This window comes from Lithobates pipiens, unplaced genomic scaffold (assembly GCF_037356315.1).
Source record: "Lithobates pipiens isolate NorthernLeopardFrog02 unplaced genomic scaffold, aLitPip1_a1.2 Scaffold_16, whole genome shotgun sequence".
In the NCBI taxonomy this organism is placed as follows: Eukaryota; Metazoa; Chordata; class Amphibia; order Anura; family Ranidae; genus Lithobates; species Lithobates pipiens.
In genome coordinates, this window is record NW_027507748.1 from 226,409,550 (window position 1) to 226,435,214 (window position 25,665).

Consider the following 25,665-nt stretch of genomic DNA (forward strand, 5'->3'; position numbering starts at 1 on the left):
TATCTATTTCACTCATTGTTTCATCAGTTTGGATGGCTTTTGAGACCATTTTAAAGCCTATTCTGTCTTCCCAAGACACTTTTCAAAATTTAAAAAAAATACAAGGGGTGAGACCCAAACTTTTTAATTTATGCCTTTTTACTCTTTCTGCTGTCTTCTTAAGAATGATTGACCAGAGGGTTGAAATATCATATGATTTCAGTCTTAAAATTTTAAGAAATATATGGGAATGGCCATTTTTTCTATCTGGAAGTGAATCCATCAAAAGTCAGAAATGTCATCAATGTGACGTCACCAAAACAGAAAAATGCAGTTTAAAACCTTTTCATTGACCATTATCTATTTCACTCATTGTTTCATCAGTTTAGATGGCCTTTGAGACCATTTTAAAGCCTATTCTGTCTTCCCAAGACACTTTTCAGAATTTCAAAAAAATACAAGGGGTGAGACCCAAACTTTTTAATTTATGCCTTTTTACTCTTTCTGCTGTCTTCTTAAGAATGATTGACCAGAGGGTTGAAATATCATATGATTTCAGTCTTAAAATTTTAAGAAATATATGGGAATGGCCATTTTTTCTATCTGGAAGTGAATCCATCAAACTTCAGAAACGTCATCAATGTGACGTCACCAAAACAGGAAAATGCAGTTTAAACCTTTTCATTGACCATTATCTATTTCACTCATTGTTTCATCAGTTTGGATGGCTTTTGAGACCATTTTAAAGCCTATTCTGTCTTCCCAAGACACTTTTCAAAATTTCAAAAAAATACAAGGGGTGAGACCCAAACTTTTTAATTTATGCCTTTTTACTCTTTCTGCTGTCTTCTTAAGAATGATTGACCAGAGGGTTGAAATATCATATGATTTCAGTCTTAAAATTTTAAGAAATATATGGGAATGGCCATTTTTTTCTATCTGGAAAGTGAATCCATCAAAAGTCAGAAATGTCATCAATGTGACGTCACCAAAACAGAAAAATGCAGTTTAAAACCTTTTCATTGACCATTATCTATTTCACTCATTGTTTCATCAGTTTGGATGGCTTTTGAGACCATTTTAAAGCCTATTCTGTCTTCCCAAGACACTTTTCAAAATTTCAAAAAAATACAAGGGGTGAGACCCAAACTTTTTAATTTATGCCTTTTTACTCTTTCTGCTGTCTTCTTAAGAATGATTGACCAGAGGGTTGAAATATCATATGATTTCAGTCTTAAAATTTTAAGAAATATATGGGAATGGCCATTTTTTCTATCTGGAAGTGAATCCATCAAAAGTCAGAAATGTCATCAATGTGACGTCACCAAAACAGGAAAATGCAGTTTAAAACCTTTTCATTGACCATTATCTATTTCACTCATTGTTTCATCAGTTTGGATGGCTTTTGAGACCATTTTAAAGCCTATTCTGTCTTCCCAAGACACTTTTCAAAATTTCAAAAAAATACAAGGGGTGAGACCCAAACTTTTTAATTTATGCCTTTTTACTCTTTCTGCTGTCTTCTTAAGAATGATTGACCAGAGGGTTGAAATATCATATGATTTCAGTCTTAAAATTTCAAGAAAAATATGGGAATGGCCATTTTTTCTATCTGGAAGTGAATCCATCAAAAGTCAGAAACCTCATCAATGTGACGACACCAAACAGGAAAATGCAGTTTCAAACCTTTTCATTGACCATTATCCATTTCACTCATTGTTTCATTTTTCTGTTTTGGTGACGTCACATTGATGACATTTCTGACTTTTGATGGATTCACTTTCCAGATAGAAAAAAGTCATCCAAAATTATGAAACAATGAGTGAAATGGATAATGGTCAATGAAAAGGTTTTAAACTGCATTTTCCTGTTTGGTGTGGTCACATTGATGAGGTTTCTGACTTTTGATGGATTCACTTCCAGATAGAAAAAATGGCCATTCCCATATTTTTCTTGAAATTTTAAGACTGAAATCATATGATATTTCTACCCTCTGGTCAATCATTCTTAAGAAGATAGCGTAATGAATAAAAAGGCGTAAATTAAACATTTTGGGTCTCACCCCTTGCACTTTTGAAAATATGGGAATGGCCATTTTTTCTATCTGGAAGTGAATCCATCAAAAGTCAGAAACCTCATCAATGTGACGACACCAAACAGGAAAATGCAGTTTCAAACCTTTTCATTGACCATTATCCATTTCACTCATTGTTTCATAATTTTGGATGACTTCCATACTCATTTTAATGCATTTTCTACATTCCCAAGACATTTTTCAAAATTTCAAAAAAAAACAAGGGGTGTGACCCAGAATTTTTAATTTACGACTTTTTATTCATTATGCTATCTTCTTAAGAAAGATTGACCAGAGGGATGAAATATCATATGATTTCAGTCTTAAAATGTCAAGAAAAATATGGGAATGGCCATTTTTTCTATCTGGAAAGTGAATCCATCAAAAGTCAGAAATGTCATCAATGTGACGTCACCAAAACAGAAAAATGCAGTTTAAAACCTTTTCATTGACCATTATCTATTTCACTCATTGTTTCATCAGTTTAGATGGCTTTTGAGACCATTTTAAAGCCTATTCTGTCTTCCCAAGACACTTTTCAAAATTTCAAAAAAATACAAGGGGTGAGACCCAAACTTTTTAATTTATGCCTTTTTACTCTTTCTGCTGTCTTCTTAAGAATGATTGACCAGAGGGTTGAAATATCATATGATTTCAGTCTTAAAATTTTAAGAAATATATGGGAATGGCCATTTTTTCTATCTGGAAGTGAATCCATCAAAAGTCAGAAATGTCATCAATGTGACGTCACCAAAACAGGAAAATGCAGTTTAAAACCTTTTCATTGACCATTATCTATTTCACTCATTGTTTCATCAGTTTGGATGGCTTTTGAGACCATTTTAAAGCCTATTCTGTCTTCCCAAGACACTTTTCAAAATTTCAAAAAAATACAAGGGGTGAGACCCAAACTTTTTAATTTATGCCTTTTTACTCTTTCTGCTGTCTTCTTAAGAATGATTGACCAGAGGGTTGAAATATCATATGATTTCAGTCTTAAAATTTCAAGAAAAATATGGGAATGGCCATTTTTTCTATCTGGAAGTGAATCCATCAAAAGTCAGAAACCTCATCAATGTGACGACACCAAACAGGAAAATGCAGTTTCAAACCTTTTCATTGACCATTATCCATTTCACTCATTGTTTCATTTTTCTGTTTTGGTGACGTCACATTGATGACATTTCTGACTTTTGATGGATTCACTTTCCAGATAGAAAAAAGTCATCCAAAATTATGAAACAATGAGTGAAATGGATAATGGTCAATGAAAAGGTTTGAAACTGCATTTTCCTGTTTGGTGTGGTCACATTGATGAGGTTTCTGACTTTTGATGGATTCACTTCCAGATAGAAAAAATGGCCATTCCCATATTTTTCTTGAAATTTTAAGACTGAAATCATATGATATTTCTACCCTCTGGTCAATCATTCTTAAGAAGATAGCGTAATGAATAAAAAGGCGTAAATTAAACATTTTGGGTCTCACCCCTTGCACTTTTGAAAATATGGGAATGGCCATTTTTTCTATCTGGAAGTGAATCCATCAAAAGTCAGAAACCTCATCAATGTGACGACACCAAACAGGAAAATGCAGTTTCAAACCTTTTCATTGACCATTATCCATTTCACTCATTGTTTCATAATTTTGGATGACTTCCATACTCATTTTAATGCATTTTCTACATTCCCAAGACATTTTTCAAAATTTCAAAAAAAAACAAGGGGTGTGACCCAGAATTTTTAATTTACGACTTTTTATTCATTATGCTATCTTCTTAAGAAAGATTGACCAGAGGGATGAAATATCATATGATTTCAGTCTTAAAATGTCAAGAAAAATATGGGAATGGCCATTTTTTCTATCTGGAAAGTGAATCCATCAAAAGTCAGAAATGTCATCAATGTGACGTCACCAAAACAGAAAAATGCAGTTTAAAACCTTTTCATTGACCATTATCTATTTCACTCATTGTTTCATCAGTTTAGATGGCTTTTGAGACCATTTTAAAGCCTATTCTGTCTTCCCAAGACACTTTTCAAAATTTCAAAAAAATACAAGGGGTGAGACCCAAACTTTTTAATTTATGCCTTTTTACTCTTTCTGCTGTCTTCTTAAGAATGATTGACCAGAGGGTTGAAATATCATATGATTTCAGTCTTAAAATTTTAAGAAATATATGGGAATGGCCATTTTTTCTATCTGGAAGTGAATCCATCAAAAGTCAGAAACGTCATCAATGTGACGTCACCAAAACAGGAAAATGCAGTTTAACACCTTTTTGTTGACCATTATCTATTTCCCTCATTGTTTCATCAGTTTGGAGGGCTTTTGAGACCCTTTTAAAGCCTATTCTATCTTCCCAAGACAGTTTTCAAAATTTCAAAAAAATGCAAGGAATGAGACCCAAAATGTTTAATTTACGCCTTTTTATTCATTACGCTATCTTCTTAAGAATGATTGACCAGAGGGTAGAAATATCATATGATTTCAGTCTTAAAATTTCAAGAAAAATATGGGAATGGCCATTTTTTCTATCTGGAAGTGAATCCATCAAAAGTCAGAAACCTCATCAATGTGACCACACCAAACAGGAAAATGCAGTTTCAAACCTTTTCATTGACCATTATCCATTTCACTCATTGTTTCATTTTTCTGTTTTGGTGACGTCACATTGATGACATTTCTGACTTTTGATGGATTCACTTTCCAGATAGAAAAAATGGCCATTCCCATATTTTTCTTGACATTTTAAGACTGAAATCATATGATATTTCATCCCTCTGGTCAATCTTTCTTAAGAAGATAGCATAATGAATAAAAAGGCGTAAATTAAAAATTCTGGGTCACACCCCTTGTTTTTTTTTTGAAATTTTGAAAAATGTCTTGGGAATGTAGAAAATGCATTAAAATGAGTATGGAAGTCATCCAAAATTATGAAACAATGAGTGAAATGGATAATGGTCAATGAAAAGGTTTGAAACTGCATTTTCCTGTTTGGTGTGGTCACATTGATGAGGTTTCTGACTTTTGATGGATTCACTTCCAGATAGAAAAAATGGCCATTCCCATATTTTTCTTGAAATTTTAAGACTGAAATCATATGATATTTCTACCCTCTGGTCAATCATTCTTAAGAAGATAGCGTAATGAATAAAAAGGCGTAAATTAAACATTTTGGGTCTCACCCCTTGCACTTTTGAAAATATGGGAATGGCCATTTTTTCTATCTGGAAGTGAATCCATCAAAAGTCAGAAACCTCATCAATGTGACGACACCAAACAGGAAAATGCAGTTTCAAACCTTTTCATTGACCATTATCCATTTCACTCATTGTTTCATAATTTTGGATGACTTCCATACTCATTTTAATGCATTTTCTACATTCCCAAGACATTTTTCAAAATTTCAAAAAAAAACAAGGGGTGTGACCCAGAATTTTTAATTTACGACTTTTTATTTATTATGCTATCTTCTTAAGAAAGATTGACCAGAGGGATGAAATATCATATGATTTCAGTCTTAAAATGTCAAGAAAAATATGGGAATGGCCATTTTTTCTATCTGGAAAGTGAATCCATCAAAAGTCAGAAATGTCATCAATGTGACGTCACCAAAACAGAAAAATGCAGTTTAAAACCTTTTCATTGACCATTATCTATTTCACTCATTGTTTCATCAGTTTGGATGGCTTTTGAGACCATTTTAAAGCCTATTCTGTCTTCCCAAGACACTTTTCAAAATTTCAAAAAAATACAAGGGGTGAGACCCAAACTTTTTAATTTATGCCTTTTTACTCTTTCTGCTGTCTTCTTAAGAATGATTGACCAGAGGGTTGAAATATCATATGATTTCAGTCTTAAAATTTTAAGAAATATATGGGAATGGCCATTTTTTCTATCTGGAAAGTGAATCCATCAAAAGTCAGAAATGTCATCAATGTGACGTCACCAAAACAGAAAAATGCAGTTTAAAACCTTTTCATTGACCATTATCTATTTCACTCATTGTTTCATCAGTTTGGATGGCTTTTGAGACCATTTTAAAGCCTATTCTGTCTTCCCAAGACACTTTTCAAAATTTCAAAAAAATACAAGGGGTGAGACCCAAACTTTTTAATTTATGCCTTTTTACTCTTTCTGCTGTCTTCTTAAGAATGATTGACCAGAGGGTTGAAATATCATATGATTTCAGTCTTAAAATTTTAAGAAATATATGGGAATGGCCATTTTTTCTATCTGGAAGTGAATCCATCAAAAGTCAGAAATGTCATCAATGTGACGTCACCAAAACAGGAAAATGCAGTTTAAAACCTTTTCATTGACCATTATCTATTTCACTCATTGTTTCATCAGTTTGGATGGCTTTTGAGACCATTTTAAAGCCTATTCTGTCTTCCCAAGACACTTTTCAAAATTTCAAAAAAATACAAGGGGTGAGACCCAAACTTTTTAATTTATGCCTTTTTACTCTTTCTGCTGTCTTCTTAAGAATGATTGACCAGAGGGTTGAAATATCATATGATTTCAGTCTTAAAATTTCAAGAAAAATATGGGAATGGCCATTTTTTCTATCTGGAAGTGAATCCATCAAAAGTCAGAAACCTCATCAATGTGACGACACCAAACAGGAAAATGCAGTTTCAAACCTTTTCATTGACCATTATCCATTTCACTCATTGTTTCATTTTTCTGTTTTGGTGACGTCACATTGATGACATTTCTGACTTTTGATGGATTCACTTTCCAGATAGAAAAAATGGCCATTCCCATATTTTTCTTGACATTTTAAGACTGAAATCATATGATATTTCATCCCTCTGGTCAATCTTTCTTAAGAAGATAGCATAATGAATAAAAAGGCGTAAATTAAAAATTCTGGGTCACACCCCTTGTTTTTTTTTTGAAATTTTGAAAAATGTCTTGGGAATGTAGAAAATGCATTAAAATGAGTATGGAAGTCATCCAAAATTATGAAACAATGAGTGAAATGGATAATGGTCAATGAAAAGGTTTGAAACTGCATTTTCCTGTTTGGTGTGGTCACATTGATGAGGTTTCTGACTTTTGATGGATTCACTTCCAGATAGAAAAAATGGCCATTCCCATATTTTTCTTGAAATTTTAAGACTGAAATCATATGATATTTCTACCCTCTGGTCAATCATTCTTAAGAAGATAGCGTAATGAATAAAAAGGCGTAAATTAAACATTTTGGGTCTCACCCCTTGCACTTTTGAAAATATGGGAATGGCCATTTTTTCTATCTGGAAGTGAATCCATCAAAAGTCAGAAACCTCATCAATGTGACGACACCAAACAGGAAAATGCAGTTTCAAACCTTTTCATTGACCATTATCCATTTCACTCATTGTTTCATAATTTTGGATGACTTCCATACTCATTTTAATGCATTTTCTACATTCCCAAGACATTTTTCAAAATTTCAAAAAAAAACAAGGGGTGTGACCCAGAATTTTTAATTTACGACTTTTTATTCATTATGCTATCTTCTTAAGAAAGATTGACCAGAGGGATGAAATATCATATGATTTCAGTCTTAAAATGTCAAGAAAAATATGGGAATGGCCATTTTTTCTATCTGGAAAGTGAATCCATCAAAAGTCAGAAATGTCATCAATGTGACGTCACCAAAACAGAAAAATGCAGTTTAAAACCTTTTCATTGACCATTATCTATTTCACTCATTGTTTCATCAGTTTAGATGGCTTTTGAGACCATTTTAAAGCCTATTCTGTCTTCCCAAGACACTTTTCAAAATTTCAAAAAAATACAAGGGGTGAGACCCAAACTTTTTAATTTATGCCTTTTTACTCTTTCTGCTGTCTTCTTAAGAATGATTGACCAGAGGGTTGAAATATCATATGATTTCAGTCTTAAAATTTTAAGAAATATATGGGAATGGCCATTTTTTCTATCTGGAAGTGAATCCATCAAAAGTCAGAAACGTCATCAATGTGACGTCACCAAAACAGGAAAATGCAGTTTAACACCTTTTTGTTGACCATTATCTATTTCCCTCATTGTTTCATCAGTTTGGAGGGCTTTTGAGACCCTTTTAAAGCCTATTCTATCTTCCCAAGACAGTTTTCAAAATTTCAAAAAAATGCAAGGAATGAGACCCAAAATGTTTAATTTACGCCTTTTTATTCATTACGCTATCTTCTTAAGAATGATTGACCAGAGGGTAGAAATATCATATGATTTCAGTCTTAAAATTTCAAGAAAAATATGGGAATGGCCATTTTTTCTATCTGGAAGTGAATCCATCAAAAGTCAGAAACCTCATCAATGTGACGACACCAAACAGGAAAATGCAGTTTCAAACCTTTTCATTGACCATTATCCATTTCACTCATTGTTTCATTTTTCTGTTTTGGTGACGTCACATTGATGACATTTCTGACTTTTGATGGATTCACTTTCCAGATAGAAAAAATGGCCATTCCCATATTTTTCTTGACATTTTAAGACTGAAATCATATGATATTTCATCCCTCTGGTCAATCTTTCTTAAGAAGATAGCATAATGAATAAAAAGGCGTAAATTAAAAATTCTGGGTCACACCCCTTGTTTTTTTTTTGAAATTTTGAAAAATGTCTTGGGAATGTAGAAAATGCATTAAAATGAGTATGGAAGTCATCCAAAATTATGAAACAATGAGTGAAATGGATAATGGTCAATGAAAAGGTTTGAAACTGCATTTTCCTGTTTGGTGTGGTCACATTGATGAGGTTTCTGACTTTTGATGGATTCACTTCCAGATAGAAAAAATGGCCATTCCCATATTTTTCTTGAAATTTTAAGACTGAAATCATATGATATTTCTACCCTCTGGTCAATCATTCTTAAGAAGATAGCGTAATGAATAAAAAGGCGTAAATTAAACATTTTGGGTCTCACCCCTTGCACTTTTGAAAATATGGGAATGGCCATTTTTTCTATCTGGAAGTGAATCCATCAAAAGTCAGAAACCTCATCAATGTGACGACACCAAACAGGAAAATGCAGTTTCAAACCTTTTCATTGACCATTATCCATTTCACTCATTGTTTCATAATTTTGGATGACTTCCATACTCATTTTAATGCATTTTCTACATTCCCAAGACATTTTTCAAAATTTCAAAAAAAAACAAGGGGTGTGACCCAGAATTTTTAATTTACGACTTTTTATTCATTATGCTATCTTCTTAAGAAAGATTGACCAGAGGGATGAAATATCATATGATTTCAGTCTTAAAATGTCAAGAAAAATATGGGAATGGCCATTTTTTCTATCTGGAAAGTGAATCCATCAAAAGTCAGAAATGTCATCAATGTGACGTCACCAAAACAGAAAAATGCAGTTTAAAACCTTTTCATTGACCATTATCTATTTAACTCATTGTTTCATCAGTTTAGATGGCTTTTGAGACCATTTTAAAGCCTATTCTGTCTTCCCAAGACACTTTTCAAAATTTCAAAAAAATACAAGGGGTGAGACCCAAACTTTTTAATTTATGCCTTTTTACTCTTTCTGCTGTCTTCTTAAGAATGATTGACCAGAGGGTTGAAATATCATATGATTTCAGTCTTAAAATTTTAAGAAATATATGGGAATGGCCATTTTTTCTATCTGGAAGTGAATCCATCAAAAGTCAGAAACGTCATCAATGTGACGTCACCAAAACAGGAAAATGCAGTTTAACACCTTTTTGTTGACCATTATCTATTTCCCTCATTGTTTCATCAGTTTGGAGGGCTTTTGAGACCCTTTTAAAGCCTATTCTATCTTCCCAAGACAGTTTTCAAAATTTCAAAAAAATGCAAGGAATGAGACCCAAAATGTTTAATTTACGCCTTTTTATTCATTACGCTATCTTCTTAAGAATGATTGACCAGAGGGTAGAAATATCATATGATTTCAGTCTTAAAATTTCAAGAAAAATATGGGAATGGCCATTTTTTCTATCTGGAAGTGAATCCATCAAAAGTCAGAAACCTCATCAATGTGACGACACCAAACAGGAAAATGCAGTTTCAAACCTTTTCATTGACCATTATCCATTTCACTCATTGTTTCATTTTTCTGTTTTGGTGACGTCACATTGATGACATTTCTGACTTTTGATGGATTCACTTTCCAGATAGAAAAAATGGCCATTCCCATATTTTTCTTGACATTTTAAGACTGAAATCATATGATATTTCATCCCTCTGGTCAATCTTTCTTAAGAAGATAGCATAATGAATAAAAAGGCGTAAATTAAAAATTCTGGGTCACACCCCTTGTTTTTTTTTGAAATTTTGAAAAATGTCTTGGGAATGTAGAAAATGCATTAAAATTAGTATGGAAGTCATCCAAAATTATGAAACAATGAGTGAAATGGATAATGGTCAATGAAAAGGTTTGAAACTGCATTTTCCTGTTTGGTGTGGTCACATTGATGAGGTTTCTGACTTTTGATGGATTCACTTCCAGATAGAAAAAATGGCCATTCCCATATTTTTCTTGAAATTTTAAGACTGAAATCATATGATATTTCTACCCTCTGGTCAATCATTCTTAAGAAGATAGCGTAATGAATAAAAAGGCGTAAATTAAACATTTTGGGTCTCACCCCTTGCACTTTTGAAAATATGGGAATGGCCATTTTTTCTATCTGGAAGTGAATCCATCAAAAGTCAGAAACCTCATCAATGTGACGACACCAAACAGGAAAATGCAGTTTCAAACCTTTTCATTGACCATTATCCATTTCACTCATTGTTTCATAATTTTGGATGACTTCCATACTCATTTTAATGCATTTTCTACATTCCCAAGACATTTTTCAAAATTTCAAAAAAAAACAAGGGGTGTGACCCAGAATTTTTAATTTACGACTTTTCATTTATTATGCTATCTTCTTAAGAAAGATTGACCAGAGGGATGAAATATCATATGATTTCAGTCTTAAAATGTCAAGAAAAATATGGGAATGGCCATTTTTTCTATCTGGAAAGTGAATCCATCAAAAGTCAGAAATGTCATCAATGTGACGTCACCAAAACAGAAAAATGCAGTTTAAAACCTTTTCATTGACCATTATCTATTTCACTCATTGTTTCATCAGTTTGGATGGCTTTTGAGACCATTTTAAAGCCTATTCTGTCTTCCCAAGACACTTTTCAAAATTTCAAAAAAATACAAGGGGTGAGACCCAAACTTTTTAATTTATGCCTTTTTACTCTTTCTGCTGTCTTCTTAAGAATGATTGACCAGAGGGTTGAAATATCATATGATTTCAGTCTTAAAATTTTAAGAAATATATGGGAATGGCCATTTTTTCTATCTGGAAGTGAATCCATCAAAAGTCAGAAATGTCATCAATGTGACGTCACCAAAACAGAAAAATGCAGTTTAAAACCTTTTCATTGACCATTATCTATTTCACTCATTGTTTCATCAGTTTAGATGGCTTTTGAGACCATTTTAAAGCCTATTCTGTCTTCCCAAGACACTTTTCAGAATTTCAAAAAAATACAAGGGGTGAGACCCAAACTTTTTAATTTATGCCTTTTTACTCTTTCTGCTGTCTTCTTAAGAATGATTGACCAGAGGGTTGAAATATCATATGATTTCAGTCTTAAAATTTTAAGAAATATATGGGAATGGCCATTTTTTCTATCTGGAAGTGAATCCATCAAACTTCAGAAACGTCATCAATGTGACGTCACCAAAACAGGAAAATGCAGTTTAAACCTTTTCATTGACCATTATCTATTTCACTCATTGTTTCATCAGTTTGGATGGCTTTTGAGACCATTTTAAAGCCTATTCTGTCTTCCCAAGACACTTTTCAAAATTTCAAAAAAATACAAGGGGTGAGACCCAAACTTTTTAATTTATGCCTTTTTACTCTTTCTGCTGTCTTCTTAAGAATGATTGACCAGAGGGTTGAAATATCATATGATTTCAGTCTTAAAATTTTAAGAAATATATGGGAATGGCCATTTTTTCTATCTGGAAGTGAATCCATCAAAAGTCAGAAACGTCATCAATGTGACGTCACCAAAACAGGAAAATGCAGTTTAAAACCTTTTCATTGACCATTATCTATTTCACTCATTGTTTCATCAGTTTGGATGGCTTTTGAGACCATTTTAAAGCCTATTCTGTCTTCCCAAGACACTTTTCAAAATTTCAAAAAAATACAAGGGGTGAGACCCAAACTTTTTAATTTATGCCTTTTTACTCTTTCTGCTGTCTTCTTAAGAATGATTGACCAGAGGGTTGAAATATCATATGATTTCAGTCTTAAAATTTTAAGAAATATATGGGAATGGCCATTTTTTCTATCTGGAAGTGAATCCATCAAAAGTCAGAAATGTCATCAATGTGACGTCACCAAAACAGGAAAATGCAGTTTAAAACCTTTTCATTGACCATTATCTATTTCACTCATTGTTTCATCAGTTTGGATGGCTTTTGAGACCATTTTAAAGCCTATTCTGTCTTCCCAAGACACTTTTCAAAATTTCAAAAAAATACAAGGGGTGAGACCCAAACTTTTTAATTTATGCCTTTTTACTCTTTCTCCTGTCTTCTTAAGAATGATTGACCAGAGGGTTGAAATATCATATGATTTCAGTCTTAAAATTTTAAGAAATATATGGGAATGGCCATTTTTTCTATCTGGAAGTGAATCCATCAAAAGTCAGAAACGTCATCAATGTGACGTCACCAAAACAGGAAAATGCAGTTTAAAACCTTTTCATTGACCATTATCTATTTCACTCATTGTTTCATCAGTTTGGATGGCTTTTGAGACCATTTTAAAGCCTATTCTGTCTTCCCAAGACACTTTTCAAAATTTCAAAAAAATACAAGGGGTGAGACCCAAACTTTTTAATTTATGCCTTTTTACTCTTTCTGCTGTCTTCTTAAGAATGATTGACCAGAGGGATGAAATATCATATGATTTCAGTCTTAAAATGTCAAGAAAAATATGGGAATGGCCATTTTTTCTATCTGGAAAGTGAATCCATCAAAAGTCAGAAATGTCATCAATGTGACGTCACCAAAACAGAAAAATGCAGTTTAAAACCTTTTCATTGACCATTATCTATTTCACTCATTGTTTCATCAGTTTGGATGGCTTTTGAGACCATTTTAAAGCCTATTCTGTCTTCCCAAGACACTTTTCAAAATTTCAAAAAAATACAAGGGGTGAGACCCAAACTTTTTAATTTATGCCTTTTTACTCTTTCTGCTGTCTTCTTAAGAATGATTGACCAGAGGGTTGAAATATCATATGATTTCAGTCTTAAAATTTTAAGAAATATATGGGAATGGCCATTTTTTCTATCTGGAAGTGAATCCATCAAAAGTCAGAAATGTCATCAATGTGACGTCACCAAAACAGAAAAATGCAGTTTAAAACCTTTTCATTGACCATTATCTATTTCACTCATTGTTTCATCAGTTTAGATGGCTTTTGAGACCATTTTAAAGCCTATTCTGTCTTCCCAAGACACTTTTCAGAATTTCAAAAAAATACAAGGGGTGAGACCCAAACTTTTTAATTTATGCCTTTTTACTCTTTCTGCTGTCTTCTTAAGAATGATTGACCAGAGGGTTGAAATATCATATGATTTCAGTCTTAAAATTTTAAGAAATATATGGGAATGGCCATTTTTTCTATCTGGAAGTGAATCCATCAAACTTCAGAAACGTCATCAATGTGACGTCACCAAAACAGGAAAATGCAGTTTAAACCTTTTCATTGACCATTATCTATTTCACTCATTGTTTCATCAGTTTGGATGGCTTTTGAGACCATTTTAAAGCCTATTCTGTCTTCCCAAGACACTTTTCAAAATTTCAAAAAAATACAAGGGGTGAGACCCAAACTTTTTAATTTATGCCTTTTTACTCTTTCTGCTGTCTTCTTAAGAATGATTGACCAGAGGGTTGAAATATCATATGATTTCAGTCTTAAAATTTTAAGAAATATATGGGAATGGCCATTTTTTCTATCTGGAAGTGAATCCATCAAAAGTCAGAAACGTCATCAATGTGACGTCACCAAAACAGGAAAATGCAGTTTAAAACCTTTTCATTGACCATTATCTATTTCACTCATTGTTTCATCAGTTTGGATGGCTTTTGAGACCATTTTAAAGCCTATTCTGTCTTCCCAAGACACTTTTCAAAATTTCAAAAAAATACAAGGGGTGAGACCCAAACTTTTTAATTTATGCCTTTTTACTCTTTCTGCTGTCTTCTTAAGAATGATTGACCAGAGGGATGAAATATCATATGATTTCAGTCTTAAAATGTCAAGAAAAATATGGGAATGGCCATTTTTTCTATCTGGAAAGTGAATCCATCAAAAGTCAGAAATGTCATCAATGTGACGTCACCAAAACAGAAAAATGCAGTTTAAAACCTTTTCATTGACCATTATCTATTTCACTCATTGTTTCATCAGTTTGGATGGCTTTTGAGACCATTTTAAAGCCTATTCTGTCTTCCCAAGACACTTTTCAAAATTTCAAAAAAATACAAGGGGTGAGACCCAAACTTTTTAATTTATGCCTTTTTACTCTTTCTGCTGTCTTCTTAAGAATGATTGACCAGAGGGTTGAAATATCATATGATTTCAGTCTTAAAATTTTAAGAAATATATGGGAATGGCCATTTTTTCTATCTGGAAGTGAATCCATCAAAAGTCAGAAATGTCATCAATGTGACGTCACCAAAACAGAAAAATGCAGTTTAAAACCTTTTCATTGACCATTATCTATTTCACTCATTGTTTCATCAGTTTAGATGGCTTTTGAGACCATTTTAAAGCCTATTCTGTCTTCCCAAGACACTTTTCAGAATTTCAAAAAAATACAAGGGGTGAGACCCAAACTTTTTAATTTATGCCTTTTTACTCTTTCTGCTGTCTTCTTAAGAATGATTGACCAGAGGGTTGAAATATCATATGATTTCAGTCTTAAAATTTTAAGAAATATATGGGAATGGCCATTTTTTCTATCTGGAAGTGAATCTCAAAAGTCAGAAACGTCATCAATGTGACGTCACCAAAACAGGAAAATGCAGTTTAAAACCTTTTCATTGACCATTATCTATTTCACTCATTGTTTCATCAGTTTGGATGGCTTTTGAGACCATTTTAAAGCCTATTCTGTCTTCCCAAGACACTTTTCAAAATTTCAAAAAAATACAAGGGGTGAGACCCAAACTTTTTAATTTATGCCTTTTTACTCTTTCTCCTGTCTTCTTAAGAATGATTGACCAGAGGGTTGAAATATCATATGATTTCAGTCTTAAAATTTTAAGAAATATATGGGAATGGCCATTTTTTCTATCTGGAAGTGAATCCATCAAAAGTCAGAAACGTCATCAATGTGACGTCACCAAAACAGGAAAATGCAGTTTAAAACCTTTTCATTGACCATTATCTATTTCACTCATTGTTTCATCAGTTTGGATGGCTTTTGAGACCATTTTAAAGCCTATTCTGTCTTCCAAGACACTTTTCAAAATTTCAAAAAAATACAAGGGGTGAGACCCAAACTTTTTAATTTATGCCTTTTTACTCTTTCTGCTGTCTTCTTAAGAATGATTGACCAGAGGGTTGAAATATCATATGATTTCAGTCTTAAAATTTTAAGAAATATATGGGAATGGCCATTTTTTCCTATCTGGAAGTGAATCCATCAAACTTCAGAAACGTCATCAATGTGACGTCACCAAAACAGGAAAATGCAGTTTAAACCTTTTCATTGACCATTATCTATTTCACTCATTGTTTCATCAGTTTGGATGGCTTTTGAGACCATTTTAAAGCCTATTCTGTCTTCCCAAGACACTTTTCAAAATTTCAAAAAAATACAAGGGGTGAGACCCAAACTTTTTAATTTATGCTTTTTTACTCTTTCTGCTGTCTTCTTAAGAATGATTGACCAGAGGGTTGAAATATCATATGATTTCAGTCTTAAAATTTTAAGAAATATATGGGAATGGCCATTTTTTCTATCTGGAAGTGAATCCATCAAAAGTCAGAAACGTCATCAATGTGACGTCACCAAAACAGGAAAATGCAGTTTAAAACCTTTTCATTGACCATTATCTATTTCACTCATTGTTTCATCAGTTTGGATGGCTTTTGAGACCATTTTAAAGCCTATTCTGTCTTCCCAAGACACTTTTCAAAATTTCAAAAAAATACAAGGGGTGAGACCCAAACTTTTTAATTTATGCCTTTTTACTCTTTCTGCTGTCTTCTTAAGAATGATTGACCAGAGGGTTGAAATATCATATGATTTCAGTCTTAAAATTTTAAGAAATATATGGGAATGGCCATTTTTTCTATCTGGAAGTGAATCCATCAAAAGTCAGAAATGTCATCAATGTGACGTCACCAAAACAGGAAAATGCAGTTTAAAACCTTTTCATTGACCATTATCTATTTCACTCATTGTTTCATCAGTTTGGATGGCTTTTGAGACCATTTTAAAGCCTATTCTGTCTTCCCAAGACACTTTTCAAAATTTCAAAAAAATACAAGGGGTGAGACCCAAACTTTTTAATTTATGCCTTTTTACTCTTTCTCCTGTCTTCTTAAGAATGATTGACCAGAGGGTTGAAAATATCATATGATTTCAGTCTTAAAATTTTAAGAAATATATGGAATGGCCATTTTTTCTATCTGGAAGTGAATCCATCAAAAGTCAGAAACGTCATCAATGTGACGTCACCAAAACAGGAAAATGCAGTTTAAACCTTTTCATTGACCATTATCTATTTCACTCATTGTTTCATCAGTTTGGATGGCTTTTGAGACCATTTTAAAGCCTATTCTGTCTTCCCAAGACACTTTTCAAAATTTCAAAAAAATACAAGGGGTGAGACCCAAACTTTTTAATTTATGCCTTTTTACTCTTTCTGCTGTCTTCTTAAGAATGATTGACCAGAGGGATGAAATATCATATGATTTCAGTCTTAAAATGTCAAGAAAAATATGGGAATGGCCATTTTTTCTATCTGGAAAGTGAATCCATCAAAAGTCAGAAATGTCATCAATGTGACGTCACCAAAACAGAAAAATGCAGTTTAAAAACCTTTTCATTGACCATTATCTATTTCACTCATTGTTTCATCAGTTTGGATGGCTTTTGAGACCATTTTAAAGCCTATTCTGTCTTCCCAAGACACTTTTCAAAATTTCAAAAAAATACAAGGGGTGAGACCCAAACTTTTTAATTTATGCCTTTTACTCTTTCTGCTGTCTTCTTAAGAATGATTGACCAGAGGGTTGAAATATCATATGATTTCAGTCTTAAAATTTTAAGAAATATATGGGAATGGCCATTTTTTCTATCTGGAAGTGAATCCATCAAAAGTCAGAAATGTCATCAATGTGACGTCACCAAAACAGAAAAATGCAGTTTAAAACCTTTTCATTGACCATTATCTATTTCACTCATTGTTTCATCAGTTTAGATGGCTTTTGAGACCATTTTAAAGCCTATTCTGTCTTCCCAAGACACTTTTCAGAATTTCAAAAAAATACAAGGGGTGAGACCCAAACTTTTTAATTTATGCCTTTTTACTCTTTCTGCTGTCTTCTTAAGAATGATTGACCAGAGGGTTGAAATATCATATGATTTCAGTCTTAAAATTTTAAGAAATATATGGGAATGGCCATTTTTTCTATCTGGAAGTGAATCCATCAAAAGTCAGAACGTCATCAATGTGACGTCACCAAAACAGGAAAATGCAGTTTAAACCTTTTCATTGACCATTATCTATTTCACTCATTGTTTCATCAGTTTGGATGGCTTTTGAGACCATTTTAAAGCCTATTCTGTCTTCCCAAGACACTTTTCAAAATTTCAAAAAAATACAAGGGGTGAGACCCAAACTTTTTAATTTATGCCTTTTTACTCTTTCTCCTGTCTTCTTAAGAATGATTGACCAGAGGGTTGAAATATCATATGATTTCAGTCTTAAAATTTTTAAGAAATATATGGGAATGGCCATTTTTTTCTATCTGGAAGTGAATCCATCAAAAGTCAGAAACGTCATCAATGTGACGTCACCAAAACAGGAAAATGCAGTTTAAACCTTTCATTGACCATTATCTATTTCACTCATTGTTTCATCAGTTTTGGATGGCTTTTGAGACCATTTTAAAGCCTATTCTGTCTTCCCAAGACACTTTTCAAAATTTCAAAAAAATACAAGGGGTGAGACCCAAACTTTTTAATTTATGCTTTTTACTCTTTCTGCTGTCTTTCTTAAGAATGATTGACCAGAGGGTTGAAATATCATATGATTTCAGTCTTAAAATTTTAAGAAATATATGGGAATGGCCATTTTTTCTATCTGGAAGTGAATCCCATCAAACTTCAGAAACGTCATCAATGTGACGTCACCAAAACAGGAAAATGCAGTTTAAACCTTTTCATTGACCATTATCTATTTCACTCATTGTTTCATCAGTTTGGATGGCTTTTGAGACCATTTTAAGCCTATTCTGTCTTCCAAGACACTTTTCAAAATTTCAAAAAAATACAAGGGGTGAGACCCAAACTTTTTAATTTATGCCTTTTTACTCTTTCTGCTGTCTTCTTAAGAATGATTGACCAGAGGGTTGAAATATCATATGATTTCAGTCTTAAATTTTAAGAAATATATGGGAATGGCCATTTTTCTATCTGGAAGTGAATCCATCAAAAGTCAGAAACGTCATCAATGTGACGTCACCAAAACAGGAAAATGCAGTTTAAACCTTTTCATTGACCATTATCCATTTCACTCATTGTTTCATAATTTTGGATGACTTCCATACTCATTTTAATGCATTTTCTACATTCCAAGACATTTTTCAAAATTTCAAAAAAAAACAAGGGGTGTGACCCAGAATTTTTAATTTACGACTTTTTATTCATTATGCTATCTTCTTAAGAAAGATTGACCAGAGGGATGAAATATCATATGATTTCAGTCTTAAAATGTCAAGAAAAATATGGGAATGGCCATTTTTTCTATCTGGAAAGTGAATCCATCAAAAGTCAGAAATGTCATCAATGTGACGTCACCAAAAACAGAAAAATGCAGTTTAAAACCTTTTCATTGACCATTATCTATTTCACTCATTGTTTCATCAGTTTAGATGGCTTTTGAGACCATTTTAAAGCCTATTCTGTCTTCCCAAGACACTTTTCAAATTTCAAAAAAATACAAGGGGTGAGACCCAAACTTTTTAATTTATGCCTTTTTACTCTTTTCTGCTGTCTTCTTAAGAATGATTGACCAGAGGGTTGAAATATCATATGATTTCAGTCTTAAAATTTTAAGAAATATATGGGAATGGCCATTTTTTCTATCTGGAAGTGAATCCATCAAAAGTCAGAAACGTCATCAATGTGACGTCACCAAAACAGGAAAATGCAGTTTAACACCTTTTTGTTGACCATTATCTATTTCCCTCATTGTTTCATCAGTTTGGAGGGCTTTTGAGACCCCTTTTAAAGCCTATTCTATCTTCCCAAGACAGTTTTCAAAATTTCAAAAAATGCAAGGAATGAGACCCAAAATGTTTAATTTACGCCTTTTTATTCATTACGCTATCTTCTTAAGAATGATTGACCAGAGGGTAGAAATATCATATGATTTCAGTCTTAAAATTTCAAGAAAAATATGGGAATGGCCATTTTTTCTATCTGGAAGTGAATCCATCAAAGTCAGAAACCTCATCAATGTGACCACACCAAACAGGAAAATGCAGTTTCAAACCTTTTCATTGACCATTATCCATTTCACTCATTGTTTCATTTTTCTGTTTTGGTGACGTCACATTGATGACATTTCTGACTTTTGATGGATTCACTTTCCAGATAGAAAAAATGGCCATTCCCATATTTTTCTTGACATTTTAAGACTGAAATCATATGATATTTCATCCCTCTGGTCAATCTTTCTTAAGAAGATAGCATAATGAATAAAAAGGCGTAAATTAAAAATTCTGGGTCACACCCCTTGTTTTTTTTTTGAAATTTTGAAAAATGTCTTGGGAATGTAGAAAATGCATTAAAATGAGTATGGAAGTCATCCAAAATTATGAAACAATGAGTGAAATGGATAATGGTCAATGAAAAGGTTTGAAACTGCATTTTCCTGTTTGGTGTGGTCACATTGATGAGGTTTCTGACTTTTGATGGATTCACTTCCAGATAGAAAAAATGGCCATTCCCATATTTTTCTTGAAATTTTAAGACTGAAATCATATGATATTTCTACCCTCTGGTCAATCATTCTTAAGAAGATAGCGTAATGAATAAAAAGGCGTAAATTAAACATTTTGGGTCTCACCCCTTGCACTTTTGAAAATATGGGAATGGCCATTTTTTCTATCTGGAAGTGAATCCATCAAAAGTCAGAAACCTCATCAATGTGACGACACCAAACAGGAAAATGCAGTTTCAAACCTTTTCATTGACCATTATCCATTTCACTCATTGTTTCATAATTTTGGATGACTTCCATACTCATTTTAATGCATTTTCTACATTCCCAAGACATTTTTCAAAATTTCAAAAAAAAACAAGGGGTGTGACCCAGAATTTTTAATTTACGACTTTTTATTTATTATGCTATCTTCTTAAGAAAGATTGACCAGAGGGGATGAAATATCATATGATTTCAGTCTTAAAATGTCAAGAAAAATATGGGAATGGCCATTTTTTCTATCTGGAAAGTGAATCCATCAAAAGTCAGAAATGTCATCAATGTGACGTCACCAAAACAGAAAAATGCAGTTAAAACCTTTTCATTGACCATTATCTATTTCACTCATTGTTTCATCAGTTTGGATGGCTTTTGAGACCATTTTAAAGCCTATTCTGTCTTCCCAAGACACTTTTCAAAATTTCAAAAAAATACAAGGGGTGAGACCCAAACTTTTTAATTTATGCCTTTTTACTCTTTCTGCTGTCTTCTTAAGAATGATTGACCAGAGGGTTGAAATATCATATGATTTCAGTCTTAAAATTTAAGAAATATATGGGAATGGCCATTTTTTCTATCTGGAAGTGAATCCATCAAAAGTCAGAAATGTCATCAATGTGACGTCACCAAAACAGGAAAATGCAGTTTAAAACCTTTTCATTGACCATTATCTATTTCACTCATTGTTTCATCAGTTTGGATGGCTTTTGAGACCATTTTAAAGCCTATTCTGTCTTCCCAAGACACTTTTCAAAATTTCAAAAAAATACAAGGGGTGAGACCCAAACTTTTTAATTTATGCCTTTTTACTCTTTCTGCTGTCTTCTTAAGAATGATTGACCAGAGGGTTGAAATATCATATGATTTCAGTCTTAAAATTTCAAGAAAAATATGGGAATGGCCATTTTTTCTATCTGGAAGTGAATCCATCAAAAGTCAGAAACCTCATCAATGTGACGACACCAAACAGGAAAATGCAGTTTCAAACCTTTTCATTGACCATTATCCATTTCACTCATTGTTTCATTTTTCTGTTTTGGTGACGTCACATTGATGACATTTCTGACTTTTGATGGATTCACTTTCCAGATAGAAAAAATGGCCATTCCCATATTTTTCTTGACATTTTAAGACTGAAATCATATGATATTTCATCCCTCTGGTCAATCTTTCTTAAGAAGATAGCATAATGAATAAAAAGGCGTAAATTAAAAATTCTGGGTCACACCCCTTGTTTTTTTTTTGAAATTTTGAAAAATGTCTTGGGAATGTAGAAAATGCATTAAAATGAGTATGGAAGTCATCCAAAATTATGAAACAATGAGTGAAATGGATAATGGTCAATGAAAAGGTTTGAAACTGCATTTTCCTGTTTGGTGTGGTCACATTGATGAGGTTTCTGACTTTTGATGGATTCACTTCCAGATAGAAAAAATGGCCATTCCCATATTTTTCTTGAAATTTTAAGACTGAAATCATATGATATTTCTACCCTCTGGTCAATCATTCTTAAGAAGATAGCGTAATGAATAAAAAGGCGTAAATTAAACATTTTGGGTCTCACCCCTTGCACTTTTGAAAATATGGGAATGGCCATTTTTTCTATCTGGAAGTGAATCCATCAAAAGTCAGAAACCTCATCAATGTGACGACACCAAACAGGAAAATGCAGTTTCAAACCTTTTCATTGACCATTATCCATTTCACTCATTGTTTCATAATTTTGGATGACTTCCATACTCATTTTAATGCATTTTCTACATTCCCAAGACATTTTTCAAAATTTCAAAAAAAAACAAGGGGTGTGACCCAGAATTTTTAATTTACGACTTTTTATTCATTATGCTATCTTCTTAAGAAAGATTGACCAGAGGGATGAAATATCATATGATTTCAGTCTTAAAATGTCAAGAAAAATATGGGAATGGCCATTTTTTCTATCTGGAAAGTGAATCCATCAAAAGTCAGAAATGTCATCAATGTGACGTCACCAAAACAGAAAAATGCAGTTTAAAACCTTTTCATTGACCATTATCTATTTCACTCATTGTTTCATCAGTTTAGATGGCTTTTGAGACCATTTTAAAGCCTATTCTGTCTTCCCAAGACACTTTTCAAAATTTCAAAAAAATACAAGGGGTGAGACCCAAACTTTTTAATTTATGCCTTTTTACTCTTTCTGCTGTCTTCTTAAGAATGATTGACCAGAGGGTTGAAATATCATATGATTTCAGTCTTAAAATTTTAAGAAATATATGGGAATGGCCATTTTTTCTATCTGGAAGTGAATCCATCAAAAGTCAGAAACGTCATCAATGTGACGTCACCAAAACAGGAAAATGCAGTTTAACACCTTTTTGTTGACCATTATCTATTTCCCTCATTGTTTCATCAGTTTGGAGGGATTTTGAGACCCTTTTAAAGCCTATTCTATCTTCCCAAGACAGTTTTCAAAATTTCAAAAAAATGCAAGGAATGAGACCCAAAATGTTTAATTTACGCCTTTTTATTCATTACGCTATCTTCTTAAGAATGATTGACCAGAGGGTAGAAATATCATATGATTTCAGTCTTAAAATTTCAAGAAAAATATGGGAATGGCCATTTTTTCTATCTGGAAGTGAATCCATCAAAAGTCAGAAACCTCATCAATGTGACGACACCAAACAGGAAAATGCAGTTTCAAACCTTTTCATTGACCATTATCCATTTCACTCATTGTTTCATTTTTCTGTTTTGGTGACGTCACATTGATGACATTTCTGACTTTTGATGGATTCACTTTCCAGATAGAAAAAATGGCCATTCCCATATTTTTCTTGACATTTTAAGACTGAAATCATATGATATTTCATCCCTCTGGTCAATCTTTCTTAAGAAGATAGCATAATGAATAAAAAGGCGTAAATTAAAAATTCTGGGTCACACCCCTTGTTTTTTTTTTGAAATTTTGAAAAATGTCTTGGGAATGTAGAAAATGCATTAAAATGAGTATGGAAGTCATCCAAAATTATGAAACAATGAGTGAAATGGATAATGGTCAATGAAAAGGTTTGAAACTGCATTTTCCTGTTTGGTGTGGTCACATTGATGAGGTTTCTGACTTTTGATGGATTCACTTCCAGATAGAAAAAATGGCCATTCCCATATTTTTCTTGAAATTTTAAGACTGAAATCATATGATATTTCTACCCTCTGGTCAATCATTCTTAAGAAGATAGCGTAATGAATAAAAAGGCGTAAATTAAACATTTTGGGTCTCACCCCTTGCACTTTTGAAAATATGGGAATGGCCATTTTTTCTATCTGGAAGTGAATCCATCAAAAGTCAGAAACCTCATCAATGTGACGACACCAAACAGGAAAATGCAGTTTCAAACCTTTTCATTGACCATTATCCATTTCACTCATTGTTTCATAATTTTGGATGACTTCCATACTCATTTTAATGCATTTTCTACATTCCCAAGACATTTTTCAAAATTTCAAAAAAAAACAAGGGGTGTGACCCAGAATTTTTAATTTACGACTTTTTATTTATTATGCTATCTTCTTAAGAAAGATTGACCAGAGGGATGAAATATCATATGATTTCAGTCTTAAAATGTCAAGAAAAATATGGGAATGGCCATTTTTTCTATCTGGAAAGTGAATCCATCAAAAGTCAGAAATGTCATCAATGTGACGTCACCAAAACAGAAAAATGCAGTTTAAAACCTTTTCATTGACCATTATCTATTTCACTCATTGTTTCATCAGTTTAGATGGCTTTTGAGACCATTTTAAAGCCTATTCTGTCTTCCCAAGACACTTTTCAGAATTTCAAAAAAATACAAGGGGTGAGACCCAAACTTTTTAATTTATGCCTTTTTACTCTTTCTGCTGTCTTCTTAAGAATGATTGACCAGAGGGTTGAAATATCATATGATTTCAGTCTTAAAATTTTAAGAAATATATGGGAATGGCCATTTTTTCTATCTGGAAGTGAATCCATCAAACTTCAGAAACGTCATCAATGTGACGTCACCAAAACAGGAAAATGCAGTTTAAACCTTTTCATTGACCATTATCTATTTCACTCATTGTTTCATCAGTTTGGATGGCTTTTGAGACCATTTTAAAGCCTATTCTGTCTTCCCAAGACACTTTTCAAAATTTCAAAAAAATACAAGGGGTGAGACCCAAACTTTTTAATTTATGCCTTTTTACTCTTTCTGCTGTCTTCTTAAGAATGATTGACCAGAGGGTTGAAATATCATATGATTTCAGTCTTAAAATTTTAAGAAATATATGGGAATGGCCATTTTTTCTATCTGGAAGTGAATCCATCAAAAGTCAGAAACGTCATCAATGTGACGTCACCAAAACAGGAAAATGCAGTTTAAAACCTTTTCATTGACCATTATCTATTTCACTCATTGTTTCATCAGTTTGGATGGCTTTTGAGACCATTTTAAAGCCTATTCTGTCTTCCCAAGACACTTTTCAAAATTTCAAAAAAATACAAGGGGTGAGACCCAAACTTTTTAATTTATGCCTTTTTACTCTTTCTCCTGTCTTCTTAAGAATGATTGACCAGAGGGTTGAATATCATATGATTTCAGTCTTAAAATTTTAAGAAATATATGGGAATGGCCATTTTTTCTATCTGGAAGTGAATCCATCAAAAGTCAGAAACGTCATCAATGTGACGTCACCAAAACAGGAAAATGCAGTTTAAAACCTTTTCATTGACCATTATCTATTTCACTCATTGTTTCATCAGTTTGGATGGCTTTTGAGACCATTTTAAAGCCTATTCTGTCTTCCCAAGACACTTTTCAAAATTTCAAAAAAATACAAGGGGTGAGACCCAAACTTTTTAATTTATGCCTTTTTACTCTTTCTGCTGTCTTCTTAAGAATGATTGACCAGAGGGATGAAATATCATATGATTTCAGTCTTAAAATGTCAAGAAAAATATGGGAATGGCCATTTTTTCTATCTGGAAAGTGAATCCATCAAAAGTCAGAAATGTCATCAATGTGACGTCACCAAAACAGAAAAATGCAGTTTAAAACCTTTTCATTGACCATTATCTATTTCACTCATTGTTTCA